Genomic DNA, 15965 nt, shown 5'->3' on the forward strand with positions numbered 1-15965 from the left:
CCCAAAATAAAGAAAAAGTAAATATATAAAACACGTTTTCTTGTTAAGAAGACTTTTGGGCCGGGCGCGGTGGCTCAAGCCTGTAATCCCAGCACTTTAGGAGGCCAAGGCAGGTGGATCAAGAGGTCGAGAGTTCGAGACCATCCTGGTCGACATGGTGAAACCCCGTCTCTACTAAAAATACAAAAAATCAGCTGGGCATGGTGGCGTGTGCCTGTAATCCCAGCTACTCAGGAGGCTGAGGCAGGAGAATTGCCTGCACCCAGGAGGCGGAGGTTGCGGTGAGCCGAGATCGCGCCATTGCACTCCAGCCTGGGTAACAAGAGCAAAACTCCATCTCAAAAAAAAAAAAAAAAAAAAAAGAAGGCTTTTGGAGGCCAGGCGTGGTGGCTCATGCCTGTAATCCAAACACTTTGGAGGCCAAGGCAGGCGGATCACCTGAGGTCGACAGTTCAAGACCAGCCTGACCAACATGGTGAAACCCTGTATTTAAAAAAAAAAAAAAGAAAAGAAGGCTTTTGGTAGTCCTTGTCCCCTTATATCTTGAAACTATTCAGATGATATTATAATTTCTTCTGAAACATTTTTTATTTTTTAAGTTTTTATTTAGAGACAGGGTCTTGCTCTGTCACTCAGGATGGAGGGCAGTGAAGCAATCTCAGCTCACTGCAATGTCCGCCTCTTGGGCTCAGGTGATCCTCTCACTTCAGCCTCCTGAGTAGCTGGGACTACAGGCTCGTGACACGTCAGGCTAAGCTCTTTTGGATTTTTGGTAGACACAGAGTTTCACCGTATTTCCCAGGCTGGTCTCAAACTCCTGAGCTCAAGCAATCCAAAGTGCTGGGATTGCAGGCATGCGCCTGTGCTCTGCCATGAAACTTATCATTTTTGTGTGTGTGAGATGAAGTCTCGCTCGTTTCCCAGGCTGGAGTGCAATGGCGCGATCTCGGCTCACCGCAACCTCCGCCTCCTGGGTTCAGGCAATTCTCCTGCCTCAGCCTCCCGAGTAGCTGGGATTACAGGCACGCACCACCATGCCCAGCTAATGTTTTGTATTTTTAGTAGAGACGGGGTTTCACCATGTTGATCAGGATGATCTCGATCTCTCGACCTTGTGATCCACCCGCCTCGGCCTCCCAAAGTGCTGGGATTACAGGCTTGAGCCACGGCGCCCGGCTGACCAGGATTGTCTTGATCTCTTGACCTCGTGATCCGCTGGCCTCAGCCTCCCAAAGTGCTGGGATTGCAGGCGTGAGCCACCGCGCCCGGCGCCAGTCTCTCTTGCAGCCTTGGCGATATGAGAAAGACTTCGGGGAAGGAAAAGCACTCCAGACCAATGCAACCACCCCCCATCCAGTTCTCACCTCCTAGAACCCAGATTCCCACTTGTGCCCTGCAGATGCTGGCCTGGGCCGGGTGTGGTGGCTCACACCTGTAATCCCAGCCCTTTGGGAGGCCAAGACAGGCGGATCACCTGAGGTCAGGAGCTCAAGACCAGCCCAGCTAACATGGCAAAATCCCATCTCTGCTAAAAACATAAAAATTAGCCGGGCATGGTGGCAAGTGCCTGTAATCCCAGCTACTTGGGAATCTAGGGCAGGAGGATCGCTTGAACCTGGGAGGCGGAGGTTGCAGTGAGCTGAGATCGCGCCGTTGCACTCAAGCCTGGGCAACAAGAGTGAAACTCTGTCTCAAAAAAAAAAAAAAAAAAAAAATAGATGCCAGGCCTGGGGCTGGGGAGTCCAAGTTTTCCCCAAGTCCTCGTGGGATGCAGCAGAAACTGGCCCTAGAAGAACGTGGTCAGATTCCATGAAGTTCTCCAAATGCCCCAGGCCCCCCGTTGCCCAGCCCCTCCTGTGCCGCTGTGCGGCTGCCATCTAGAATGAGTCAGCCAGGAGTGGCCCGGGCTTCTCTGGAATTTCCCTTGGGGCCAGGCAGCAAATGGGAGGTAAAGGTCCAGGAAGTCCCCATGCAGGTGACATCAGCACTGGGCTGACGGCTGCATACCCTCAGGGCAGCCGGGGTGGGGCCTGGAGCCTATACTACCTCCTGGGAACCTTGCCTCAAACTCCCGTGGTAGGGTCCTCCTGAGAAGGGCCAAGGTGTCTGGGTCCCAGGCTGCTCCTGTGACCGGCTTCTTTGTGGCCTGGGGGCCCCCTCGGCGTGTGTCTCTTCTCTGTGGTGGCCCTGGCACCTGACAAGTGGTGCCTGGCCCTGGGTGGCACCAAGAAATGCATCTTGGGACCGGGCACAGTGGCTCATGCCTGTAATCCCAGCATGTTGGGAGGCTGAGGCGGGTGGATCACAAGGTCAGGAGATCAAGACCATGCTGTCCAAGATGGCAAAACCCCATCTCTACTAAAAATACAAAAAGTAGCCGGGCATGGTGGTGCCTGCCGGTAATCCCAGCTACTCGGGAGGCTGAGGCAAGAGATTGCGCTGCTGAACTCCAGCCTGGTGACAGAGTGGGATTCCTTCTTTTTTTTTGTTTTTGTTTTTTTGAGATGGAGTCTCGCTTGGTCCTCAGGTTGGAATGCAGTGGCATGATCTTGGCTCACTGCAACCTCCGCCTCCCAGGTTCAAGTGATTCTCTTGCCTCAGCCTCCCAAGTAGCTGGGATTACAGGCACATGCCACCACGCCCGGCTAATTTTTGTATTTTTAGTAGAGACGGGGTTTCACCATGTTGGTCAGGCTGGTCTTGGTCTCCTGACCTCATGATTCACCCACCTTGGCCTCTGTGCCTGGCCAAAACTCCTTCTTAAAAAAAAAAAAAAATAGCCGGGCATGGTGGCTCACGCCTGTAATCCCAGCACTTTGGGAGGCTGAGGCGGGTGGTCATGAGGTCAAGATATCGAGACCATCCTGGTCAACATGGTGAAACCCCGTCTCTACTAAAAATACAAAAAATCAGCTGACCATGGTGGCGCGTGCCTGTAATCCCAGCTACTCAGGAGGCTGAGGCAGGAGAATTGCCTGAACCCAGGAGGCGTAGGTTGTGGTGAGCCGAGATCGCGCCATTGCACTCCAGCCTGGGTAACAAGAGCGAAACTCCATCTCAAAAAAAAATAAATAAATAAAATAAAAAAGAAATGCGTCTTGGATGAATACAGGGCCCCAACCTCCCCTCCCCACATGGCAACCCCACCCTGCCCCTGCCCTGCCCGCAGCCCTCCGGTATCTCCGCTGGTGCCCGACTTCTTCCCGTGGCTCCCACCACCCCAGGGACAAAGCTACATGACTTGACCTGGCACTCCAGGCCTCTGCCCCGTCGCCCGCCCTTAGACACGGTCCTGGGTGCAGAACACCCGGTCGGAGGATCCTGGGGGTTGTCTCCCTGGATTTTCTGTAGCTCAATCCTGGCTCGCCATGGGCACTTGATAGAAGTTTAGTCTGGCTGGGGTGGCTCACGCCTGTAATCCCAGCACTTCGGGAGGCCCAGGTGGGAGGATCACTTAGAGCCAAGAGTCCAAGATGAACCTGGATAACACAGTGAGACCCCCTTCACTACAAACAAAATTTATTAATTTATTGATTTACTGTTGAGATGGAGTCTTGCTCTGTCGCCCAGGCTGGAGTGTTCTCGCGCCATCTCAGCTCACTGCAACCTCCGCCTCCCGGGTTCAAGCAGTTCTCCTGCCTCAGCCTCCCAGGTAGCTGGGATTATAGGTGCCCACCACCGCGTCTGGCTAATTTTTGTATTTTTAGTAGAGATGGGTTTTCACCACGTTGGCCAGGATGGTCTTGAACTTCGGATCTCAGGTGAGCCGCCTCCCTCGGCCTCCCAAAGTGCTGTGATTATGGGTGTGAGCCACCTCACCCAGCCCAAACAAAGTTTAATTAGTTATGATTATTATGTTGTAAGACAGAGTTTCACTCTTTTTGCCCAGGCTGGAATGCAGTGATGTGATCTTGGCTCACTGAAACCTCTGCCTCAGCCTCCCGAATAGCTGGGACTACAGGTGCACGCCAGCACACCTGGCTAATTTTGTATTTTTTCTTTTTCTTCTTTTCTTTTCTTTTCTTTTTTTTTTTTTTTGAGACACAGTCTCACTCTGTCGCCAGGTGCCAGGCTGGAGTGCAGTGGTGTGATCTCAGCTCACTGCAACCTCTGCCTCCTGGGTTCAAGCAATTCTTCTGCCTCAGCCTCCCTAGTAGCTGGGATTACAGGTGCACGCCACCACGCCATTATTTTTTTCTATTTTTACCAGAGATGGGGTTTCACTATGTTGGCCAGGCAGGTCTCGAACTCCTGACCTCAAGTGGTCCATTCGCCTCGGCCTCCCAAAGTGTTGGGATTACAGGCCTGAGGCACCTCCCCCAGCTCAGCTTCTCCCCATTCATCCTCCATGCCGGGTGACCAGCAGATGACTGACCTTCCTTCACTCAGCCTGCCCTGGGTGCCCGACCTCAGGACACAGCCCTGAGCCAGACTATGCTGCTGTGACCTGGGCCCCGCCTGGGGTGCTAGGTCAGTGGTGCCACTTGGCCCCTTCCACCCAGCTGTCCCAGCGTCAGTGCGGAGGTGGGAAGGAAACCCGTCCGACAGGTTTGCTGTTCCCTGAAGTTGTCCTGGCACAGAGGCTGCCCCGGCCTGGTCTGGCAGGGTCTCGCTCTGGGCCTGGGCCTGGCTAAGCCGGGAGCCGGAGGGCCCAGGAACACTCCGGCCAGCACCAGCCAGAGGACACCTTGGAGCAGGTGGCCCTGGCCACAGGGAAGGCGTGGTGCTGACACGTGAGGGCGGCCACGGGAGGGGGCTGGTGGCTGAAGGGTCCAGGACAGACAAAGGCAGAGACAGAGAAACAGAGAGACAGGGATACAGAGATAGAGACATAGAAACAGACAGAGACAGAGAGCGAGAGAGAGAGACAGAGGGACACAGAGACAGAGGGACAGAAACTGAAACAGACACCCAGAGAGACAAAGAGAGACAGAGAGACGAAGACAGAGAAAGAGACAGACACACAGAGACAGAGCGAGACAGAGAGGCAGGCAGACAGAGACAGAGAGAGACAGAGGGGCAGCAGCTGTAGCCTCCTGGTCCCACAGGCTGGGCTGCCACCGCCTCAGTTGTCCCTCTGCACGCTGGGAAGGGCCCGACTGGGAGAGAAAAGAGGGCAGAGGCAGAGGGAAGGGGCGGGCCGAGGCCCGTCCACGGGGAAGTGGGTGGAGAAAGGAGAAGTGGTGTGGTAAGGATCAGACCCAGGAGGGCTGGCAGGGAGGTGGTGTCCCTGCAGCCTGGGAACACAGGGACTTTCCAGAATGTGGAGAAACAGGAAGTGGCTCCATCCCATCCCTGCCCCCACATCGGGCCGGGCTAGGCCAGACCCACCTGCCCGCCTCACCTGCCCAGGTCTGAGATTCTGTGTGGGAGCTCCTCCTCCCTGGGCATCTGCCTCAGGCCCTTGGATGGGAGAATGCGCACAGTCCACAGTCCCAGAGTCCTTCTTGCTGCCCAGGAGAGACACTGAGGCTAGGAGGGGGAATCCAGGATGGCACCTCCCAGATGGGGAAACTGAGGCATAGGCCAAGAATGTTCTTATGAACAACCTTCAGGTGTGTCTGAAGTTTTGCAGTTTGAAATAATTAAGACAGGCTGGGCATAGTGGCTCATGGGTGTAATCCCAGCACTTTGGGAGGCCGAGGCAGGCAGATCGCTTGAGGCCAGGAGTTTGAGACCAGCCTGGGCAACACAGTGATATCCCATCTTTACAAAAAAAAAAGAAGAAGAAAAGAAAGAAAGAAAGAGGGTTCTGGGCTTGGTGGCTCACACCTGTAATCCCAGCACTTTGGGAGGCCAAGGCAGGCAGATCACGAGGTCAAGAGATCGAGACCATCCTGGCCAACATGGTGAAACCCCGTCTCTACTAAAATACAAAAATCAGGTGGGCATGGTGGCACGTGCCTGTAATCCCAGCTACTCAGGAGGCTGAGGCAGGAGAATTGCTTGAACCCGGGAGCGGAGGTTGCAGTGAGCTGAGATCGCGCCACTGCACTCCAGCCTGGTGCTTGGTGACAGAGTGAGACCCTGTCTCAAAACAAAAAAGAAAGAAAGAAAGAAATAGACCAGGTGCAGTAGCTCACACCTGTAATCCCAGCACTTTGGGAGGCAAATGTGGAAGGATTGCTTGAGCTCAGGAGTTCAAGACCAATCTGGCCAAAATGATGAATCCTTGTCTCTACAAAAAGTAAAAAAATTAGCCAGGCATGGTGGTGCATGCCTGTAGTCCCAGCTCCTTGGGAGGCTGACCGGGAAGGATCACTTGAGCCCAGCAGGTGGAGGTCGCAGTGAGCTGAGATCACGCCCCTGCACTGCAGCCTGGGCAATGGAGTCAGAGGTTGTTGAAAAATATATATTTCAGGGCCGGGAGCGGTGGCTCACACCTGTAATCCCAGCACTTTGGGAGGCCGAGGTGGGTGGATCACAAGGTCAAGAGATCGAGACCATCCTGGTCAACATGGTGAAACCCTGGCTCTACTAAAAATACAAAACATCAGCTGGCCGTGGTGGCACATGCCTGTAATCCCAGCTATTCGGGAGGCTGAGGCAGGAGAATTGCCTGAACCCAGGAGGCGGAGGTTGCGGTGAGCCAAGATCGCGCCATTGCACTCCAGCCTGGGTAACAAGAACGAAACTCCGTTCTAAAAAAAAAAAAAAAAAAAAAAAAAACATATATATATATATATATATATATATATATATATACACACACACACACACACACATATATATTATTTCAGAGGCTAGGTGGGAGGCAGGCAGATCACCCGAGGTCAGGAGTTCGAGACCAGCCTAGCCAACATGGAGAAACCTGTGTCTACTAAAAATACAAAATTAACTGGGTATGGTGGTGGGCGCCTGTAATTCCAGCTACTCAGGAGAATCTTTTGAACCCAGGAGGCGGAGGTTGTAGTGAGCTGAGATCGCACCATTGCATTCCCGCCTGGGCACAAAGAGCGAAACTCCATCTCAAAAAAAAAAAAAAAAAAAAAATTCATCTGGAAATAGTCACAGTGGTGAAATACTGTTAGGCACTGTCTGTCCATTGAGTTGTCTGAACAACTCAATGCTATTTGCTATTATTATCTAATAGTTGCTATTATTATCACCCTCCCCATTTTACAGGTGGGAACACCGGGTGCAGAGAGGTGAATTAACTTTCTTTGGGTCACACAGTGCATTTGCAGCACTGTGCCCCTACTGCTCTCCGAAGTCACCTCCTGTGATTCCCTGGAAATCCCCACATCTGACTAATTCCCTAGACATCCCCCGACTGGGTAGATTCCTGCACGCTGAGATGGCCAGACCCACCCCAGCCTGGGCAAACTGCCCCCACTCCAGGCAGAATTACCCATCAACACCTCGTGGTTTCTTGAGGTGGACGTGGCAGAGATCAAGCCCACACCTCTTCCTGGTTCACTCGGTGTGGCTCCCGCACAGTTCGTGCCTCAGTTTCCTCCCTTGGGAAATGCAGGTCATCCAGTCCCTACCCCAGAGGGCCATGGTAGGAGCAGGTCGGGCGTCGTGGGTGCGTGACTCAGGGCTTTGCCCAGCGCCTGCGCTCTCTCGGGGGTCCCGGTGCTCAGCGTGAAGCTTGGCCGTTCCCTAACTGAAGCTATTAAATATGTTTTGTGTCGGGGGCACCGAATTTTTATTTTCACCGGTCCTGAAAAGTTGTGTGGATGATCCGGCGTGGGAGGAAATGAGCAGACGTGGCCGTCACCCTCCCGCCCCCAGACAGGCTTCCTCACGCTTCCAAATCTTTTTTTTGTTTGTTTTTGAGACAGAGTTTCGCTCTTGTTACCCAGGCTGGAGTGCAATGGCATGATCTCGGCTCACCGCAGCCTCCGCCTCCTGGGTTCAGGCAATTCTCCTGCCTCAGCCTCCCGAGTAGCTGGGATTACAGGCACGCGCCACCATGCCCAGCTAATTTTTTGTGTTTTTAGTAGAGACAGGGTTTCACCATGTTGACCAGGATGGTCTCGATCTCTTGACCTCGTGATCTACCCACCTCGGCCTCCCAAAGTGCTGGGATTACAGGCATGAGCCACTGTGCCCGGCCCCAAATCTTGAGTGCCCATTGCTCAATGTAACTGCTGCTCCATTTGCTGTGAAAATAGTCTCAAGGTTGAGATGAGCACCCAGATTTGCAAGAATGAAGCATACCCAAGTGCCCCTCACTCTGGATACATCACTTACCCCTTCTGGGTCTCAGTTTCCTCATCTGCTCCCTTATACTTTTGGGTTTGATGACAGGAGTCCTGGGCCTGAATTTCTTTTCTTTTTTTTTTTTTTTTTGAGATGGAGTCTTGTGCCCACCGGCGCGATCTCGGCCTGCATCATCTGCCTCCCGGTTTCAAGCGATTCTCCTGCTTTAGCCTCCCGAGTAGCCAGGACTACAGGCGTGCACCACCATGCCTGGCTCACTTTTTTGTATTTTTAGTAGAGATGGGGTTTCTCCATGTTGGTCACGCTGGTCTCAAACCCCTGACCTCAAGTGATCCTCCTGCCTCAGCCTCCCAAAGTGTTGGGATTACAGGTGTAAGCCACCCCCACCCGGCTCTTGGTCTGAATTTTGTAGAGAGGTGCAAAGAGATTTTAAACATATTTATTAGCTGCCTTACCAGGACTTTCGATAGATTTTGTTGCCCTGATTGCTCTTCCTACTCTTGAGTGCTTGGCACACTCCTACTTGAACTTCAAAACCCCAGCTTCAACACCCTCTTCACCATGCAGCCTTCTATGAAGCCCTAGGCAGAGATTTCAACCCTCCCTGAGATCCTGCATATGGGAGCGTCTGGGCCTGTTTCTCTCTCTCCTAGGCCAGGGGTTTTCTGATGTTGGGACAGAGAGCTGAGTCCTCTGTGAGACCGTGGCTTTTCCCAGCTCATGACCAATCACAGAGCATCATCGACTGGAAGTCACTGACAAATCAACTCTAGTTTCAGGGGGTTGGAAAGAGGGGAGGGGCCTCTGGTGCCAGATCTCCCTTCACTGGTCCAGCCTACCTCTTCATGGGCCCAACAGGCTCAAGTCACAGAAAAACTACCCCGGGAGCTCTGGCTCCCTGCGCAGGGCAACCTCCCACCACAGCCACCTAGAGTAGGAGCCCCTCAGGCCCTCCCGGCCCTGCCTGAAAGGACCCTGCTCTCTTGAGGGTAGCCCCTGGGACTTACCCAACCCCTCATGTGCCAGTCAGCATGTTGCAGGCTCCAGGACTGTATTTGGTTAGGGAGAGAGATTAATGTACAGACAGAACTTTTGGTGAGAGAGTATGTCTGACAGGTCCAGAGGTGATTGTTTAGTTTCATTTTATATATTTATTTATTTTTGAGACGGCGTCTCATTCCGTTGCCCAGGCTGGAGTGCAGTGGTGTGATCTCAACTCACTGCAATGTTCGCCTCCTGGGTTCAAGCGATTCTCCTGCCGCAGCCTCCTGAGTAGCTAGGACTACAGGTGCGTGCCACCACGCCCGGCTAATTTTTGTATTTTTAGTAGAGACGGGGTTTCACGGTGTTGTCCAGGCTGGCCTCGAACTCCCGACCTCAAGTGGTCCATCCACCTCATCCTCCCAAAGTGCTGTGGTTACCTGGTGAGAGAGTTTCAGATTAAACGTGTGGGGTGAGGGCCGGGCGCAGTGGCTCCCGCCTGTAATCTCAGCACTTTGGGAGGCCGAGGCGGGTGGATCACGAGGTCAAGAGATCGAGACCATCCTGGTCAACATGGTGAAACCCTGTCTCTACTAAAAACACAAAAAAATCAACTGGGCATGGTGGTGCGTGCCTGTAATCCCAGCTACTCAGAAGGCTGAGGCAGGAGAATTGCCTGAACCCAGGAGGCGGAGGTTGCGGTGAGCCGAGATCGCACCGTTGCACTCCAGCCTGGGTAACAAGAGCGAAACTCTGTCTCAAAAACAAAAAATAAAAAACAAAAAACAAACAAACAAAAAAACATTAGCTGGGCATGGTGGCGCGTGCCTGTAATCCCAGCTGCTCAGGAGGCTGAGGCAGGAGAATTGCCTGAACCCAGGAGGCGGAGGTTGCGGTGAGCCGAGATCGCGCCATTGCACTCCAGCCTGGGTAACAAGACCGAAACTCCGTCTCAAAAAAAAAAAAAAAAAAAAAAAAAGTGTGCGGTGAGTGTGCCCCAGTGGGAAACGCGGCACATGCAGAAGCCTGGAGGGGGTTCCGAGGGAGGAAAACGGGGCAGGCCGTACCACAAAGCAGGTTCCATTTGACCAGCACGGTATAGAAGAGGAAACTGAGGCTTGAGGAGGTGAAGGCCTTTGCAGGGGTCTCAAGAGGACCAGGCAGGGCGGGATTGGAACCCAGAGCCGCGCGAGTCCCAGGGACTTCAAGGTATTGGCTTGGAAGGTGGCCCCGCCCAAACACGAGGCCCCGCCCCCACGGCGGGAGGCCCCGCCCCTCATAGTGGGAGGCCCCGCCCCGCGGCATGACCGGAAGTGCGCGGGGCCCCCAAGATGGCGCCCGAAACCCGGAAGTGAGCGGAGGCCGCTGCGAGGCTCGGAGAAACTGAGGCGCTGCGGGCTCCGCGCCCGGCTGGACCCGGGCCCAAGGTGAGGCTCTGGTTGCGACCCCCGCCCCTGCTCCGCCGCAACCCCCGCCTGGCCCCACAGGTCCGGCGCTCCCCGCGGACCCCCGCGCCCGGGGCTTGGGGTTCTGGGGGCCGCGGGGCGGGGGCGAGCGCGCAGCGACCCCTGCCCTCCGCCGCGACCCCTCCAGACCCCGCCCTTCGCCGCCGACTTGGACCCCCGCCGTGAACCTCGACCTGCCCCCTCCGGGCCACCCCCTGCCGTGAACCTTGACCCCACCTCCCACGACACCCCCCCAACCTGTCCTTCCCGCTCTTCCCGGCGACTCCCTGCCCCGCTCGGCTTGGTGACCCCCGACCTTTCGTATTCTGGTAACCCTTGACCCCGCACTCCTGGTTCCCCTGAGTCCCTCGGTGACCCCCGCACCCGATTTTCCGCGGTATCCTGCCCCTCCCTTTGGGGTGCGCCTTGTGACCTCGATCCCTTCCTCGGAGCGACCCCCGAGCTCTCCCGCCCCAACGATTGCAGACTCCGGGCTCCTTGGGTGTTCGTGTCCCCGGTCCCAGGACCCCTGCCCTCCTGACCCGGCAGTGCCGACCTCCCTCCTTCCACCAGCTCCTCCCCCTCCCCCGCCCCGGGGCCTCTGACTCCTCTTCGGGGGCAGATAACGCTGGTTTCTCGTTTTCGGCGTGGAGGTCCCCCGGTTTGGGATGGGGGCTTGCTGGCGTTAGCTGTCACCTGGGCCATCTGGGCGAGATTTGCAGTGCGTGTTGGGGTGGGAGTTCGGGTCGCTCTGAAACCGGCTTCCAGGGGCCAGCGGGTGGGAGGACAGCTGGCTGAGATGGCCCGAGTGCGGCCGGGGTGCAGCGCGTGTCGGTGGATGGGAAGGGGTCCCCACCGTATCCCTCGTAGGACACTCTTCCCCCGACCCCAGAGCCCTGAGGAATAAGGCTGGTAGGGCCTGGAGGTACCAGTCCCCAGGCTGGTGGGGGCAGGGGTTGTGGAGAGCCCACCCAGTGCTTCTGGGGACGCTGGGCACGGATGGTGCTGGGCCAGGTCGGTGGGTGTCTCCCTGGATGAACTGATTAACATTCTGAAAAGTTTAAAAAAAAAAAAAATCAAATCTATGAAACGTGTAGCCGGGGCATCCCCTGGCTCCTGCTTCCCGGAATGCCTGTTGCTCCCGCCTGCTTCGGGACGTCCTTCCTGCCTGTGACTGCCGGGACGGGACGGGTTTGGTGCCATCTGTTGCACACCCTGGCAGCGAGGATGCCCGACCTTGGAGCTAGCCTATGGTGATGCTGGCTGCCAGTTTGTGGGGGGCGGTGAGTGTTTTACAGAGTGGCAGAGGGAGTGAAGTCCGGCTGTCCTTAGCTGGGCACCTACGTACTCAGCTGTCAGGGGAGCGGATCAGGGCCTGGAACCCAGCACCCCACTCACTGCGGTGCCTCCAGACGTTCAAGAGAAGAGCACAGGACAGACGAGGGCCCAGGGCTGCAGACCCCATTGGGAGCCGGCCCGCCCACTACGGGCCTTGAACTTTGTCCCAGGCCAGGCCTCTTCCTCTGGGCCAGGGCAGCAAAGACCCCGGCGCTGCTTCCTGGGGGTTGCTGTGCTGTTGTGGGTGCCATCCCTGGGCTAGGAGTGTCTCCCTGACTCTGCCTGGAAGGGGAGCAGTGGGGACCTGTGACCCACAGTTTGTGGCAGGCTGGGCAGGTGTCATCCCAGCCCTGTCTTCCCAGACGGCCTCTGGCCTTCAGGCATTCTGGCTGCCGGCCCCAGATTTTCCCAGCGGTGGCCCGGTGATGGCATGAGGGCGTCTCACAGTGGCCTACTCCAGGCCACCTACAGACTTGTGTTTTTTTTGAGATGGAGTCTTGCTCTGTTGCCCAGGCTGGAGTGCAGTGGCATGATCTCGGGTCACCACAACCTCTGCCTCCTGGGTTCAAGGAATTCTTCTGCCTCAGCCTCCTGAGTAGCTGGGACTACAGGCACCCACCAACACGCCTTGCTGAGTTTTGTATTATTAGTAGAAATGGGGTTTCATCCTATTGGCCAGGCCAGTCTTGAACTGACCACGTGACTACCCGCCTCGGCCTCCCAAAGTGCTGGGGTTGCAGGCGTGAGCCACTAAGCCCGGCCACCTTCAGAGTTCTTGACCTCTTGGTGGGTGGGATGGAGAAAGCAGGACGGAGGTACCGGGGCCTCCCATGGCAGGGGAGTGGCAGGCAGGCTCTCCTCCTTGGAAAGGGAAGGACTTGGAAGGCACCTGCCAGCCCGGGGAGTGTGATTTCAGACCGCAGGGAGGACCTTTTGTTTAACTCTGAGGATTCCAGCAGACATCGGCCCACCCCTGCTGGGAGCCAGGAGGACCGTGGTGTGGAGGGGCTGCGTGGGCAGGGCTGCGGGGAGCCGGGCCCAGGCATGGGCTGGACTTCTGGGGCAGCCTGTCAGGCGGAGCGCAGCAGAGGCAGCGTGAAGTTGGTTCATTCATTCCCTCTCAGTTGGCTTTGTAGTCCGGCCTGGGCTGGACAGGAGGCGCCCAGGTGTGCGGGTACGGGGGAGAGGGCACATGTTCTCTGGCCACGTGACCACGGGCGGTCACTGCCCTCTCACCTGGCGGGGAAACAGAGGCAGAGAGAGGTTGTGCCAGTTACCCCTAGCCCACCCTGGCTGCCTAAAGCCTCCCCCATCTTCCGGGGTGTGACCAGCTTGGGCTTGGCCCAGCCCAGTTCCAGCAGAGTCACAGATGCCCCTCCAGCAGGGCCCAAGCGGAAACGTCAACACCGCGAGAGTGAGCTGTGCTCCGAACAAAGAGGCAACTGTGTGGGCAGAACCAGTCCAGTTCCCAGAGGCCTCCCTCCCAGGGAGCCCGTGCTGGGGGTGGGATCAGCTCCGGGAAGGGGCGGTGTCCTGTGATCCACAGCTGTAAGCACTCCCGGAGGTGCCGTGGAGGCGGCTGTGTGCTGTGTGCACATATGTGCCTGTGTGTTTGTGTATTGTGCCATGTGCACGCACACACATGTGCTGTGAGTGTGGCGTGTATGTGCATACATTGTGTGTGAACGTGCATGCCTGTGGTTCTGTGCTCCTGTGCACGCGTGCGTTGTTAGTGGATTTCATATGTGTGTGTCTTATGGGTGCACATGTACGCTGTGTGTTGTGTGTGTGCCCGGGAACCCTTGTTCATGAGAGTGTTGTGCATGTGTGTATTTTGGTTGTGTGTTGCCTGTGCCCATGTACCGGTTCTCGTGTGTTGTGTGTGTATTTTGTATGTGTGTGTGCTTGCGTGTGTTGCATGTGCGTGCATGTGCCCATGCACGTGTGCATGTTGTTTACATGTGTATTTTGCGTGTGCACGCGTGTTGCCTGTGCCCCTGTGCTCCTGTGTTCTACATGTGTGCACTGTGTGCATGGTGTGTGCATGAGTTGCCTGTTCCCATGCACCTCTGCTCGTGCGTCTTGTGCACGTGTTTTGTGTGTGCATGTGTTGTGTGCGTATGTACGTGTTTCTTGTGTTGCATTCACATATGTGTATCGTGTTTGCCCACATGCTGCTTGCACAGGTGGGTTTCTGTGTGTCATGTGCACATGTGTGCTTTGTGTCATGTGCATATGTGCATTTTGTGTGGTGTGCACGTGTTTTCTCTATGTGCATGTGTTGTACGCATGTTTTTGTGTGGTGTGCACCTGTGCGTTTTTGTGTGTCGCATGCATGTGTGTGTGTTGTATGTTGTGTGCACATTTAGTGTGTTGCATGTACATGTTTTGTGTTGCGTGCATGTGTTTTGTGTATTGTATTACATGAACATGTGTTTTTTGTATGTGTTGTGTGCATGTTTGTGTGTGTGTTGTGTTTTTGTGTGTTTGCACACGTGTTTTTGTTACATGCATATGTGCATTTTGTGTTGTATGCGTGTGTGTTTTTGCATACGTGTGTTTTTGTGTTATGTGCATATATGCATTTTGTGTGTTGTGTGCATACATGTTTTGTGTGTGTTGCATGCACATGTGTTTTCGTGTGTTGCGTACACGCGTTTTTTGCATTACATGCATGTGTGCATTTTGTGTCGCACGCCGTTTTTGTTACATGCATTTGTGTGTTGCATGCACGTTTTTGTGTTTGCATACATGTGTTTTTGTGTGCCACGTGCATATGTGTATTTTGCATGTTGTGTGCACATGTGTTTTGCGTGTGTTGCATGCACGTGTTTTGTGTGTGCTGTGTGCATGTGTTGCATGCACACGTGTGTTTTGTGTGTGTTGCATGCACGTGTTTTGCGTGTGCTGCGTGCACAGTGTTGTGTGTGCTGTGTGCACATGTGTGTTTTGTGTATGTTGTGTGCACGTGTGTTTTGCGTGTGTATGTTGTGTGCACGTGTGTGTTGCCTGTGCCTGTTGCACGTGTGCATGTGATTTGTTGTGGGCAGGCCTGGAGTGCCTCCAGTCAGTTTTTCCACAGCCAAAGGCTGTGTGGTCAGACAGCGCACGGGGAGGACTGGGTGTGGCTGGCCGCCGGGTGTAGCCTGAGAGCGAGGTCACCCCGACCTGGTTTCTGTCCTGGCCTGTCCGCTGCCCACCCAGCAGCGTGGGTGGACTCCCAGCCTCGCCCCTCGCCACTACACTCTCACCCTCAACCCCAGGGAGGTCTGCTGGCACCTGCACCCTCGGGCTGGGACAAAGAGCAGACTGCCAGCTCCGTGGTCGCCATGCCTCCTTGCTGGGAGGTACAGTCACCTGTCACAGGCCCCAGGACTCAGGAGAGGTGATTTCGAACACGTGGGCCCCGTCAGCTCTCGCTCTGGTCCTGCTGGGCCCTGTGAGGAGGCAGAGGTTAAATTTGCCGTCTGTGGGCCCGGTGTGGATGCCCCACAGAGACGTGCTCATGGAGAGACACCAGACGCAAAAGGCCACATGGCGTGTGACATGTCCAGAGCAGGCCAGTCCACGGTTGGGTAGTGGACACGTGGTTCCAGGGAATGTGGAGGGCTGGAGAGTGAATGCTATTGGGGACGGGATCTTCTGGAATTAGAAGCTATGGTGGTCCGGCCCTTGAGTCGTTTGCTCTGGACAGGTGCCCTTCATGGTGTGGCTTGTATTTCAGGGAAAATAACAGTGTTTAGCAGAAAGTAAGGCCTGCCTGTCCTTCGGATGCCCCCGTTGTCACCACAGGATTGAGCACGGTGTCCCCGGGAACTGGCCAAGTAGCCCTGCAGCCAGCTCACATCAGGGCTGCTGGGCAGCCATCCCGTCCTGGCCCCCAGCAGTACGGCCCCAGCGATGGTGTCACCCCACCTCCCTTGCTCAGGCCCAGCTCTGCCCCTGAGCTACTTGTGGCTTCAGGGGGCCGAGAATGCATTCTGCTACAAGGGGCCTAGGGGACTCCTGGCATGAGGGGGCCGGCCTTGGGCC

At 55.5% G+C, this 15965-nt stretch overlaps 1 protein-coding gene across 1 annotated transcript in view; it reads left to right on the top strand.

The window, feature by feature from the left end:
* Positions 1-10454: 10454 nt before the first annotated feature.
* Positions 10455-15965, top strand: part of SBNO2 (strawberry notch homolog 2) — a 66366-nt gene continuing 60855 nt past the window's right edge. Inside the window, exon 1 of the mRNA XM_039466194.2 lies at positions 10455-10577. The gene's annotated coding sequence lies outside the window, so the exon portion shown is untranslated. The remainder of the gene's footprint in view (positions 10578-15965) is intronic.

Source organism: Saimiri boliviensis, chromosome 14, assembly GCF_048565385.1.
Source record: "Saimiri boliviensis isolate mSaiBol1 chromosome 14, mSaiBol1.pri, whole genome shotgun sequence".
NCBI classification, from domain to species: Eukaryota; Metazoa; Chordata; class Mammalia; order Primates; family Cebidae; genus Saimiri; species Saimiri boliviensis.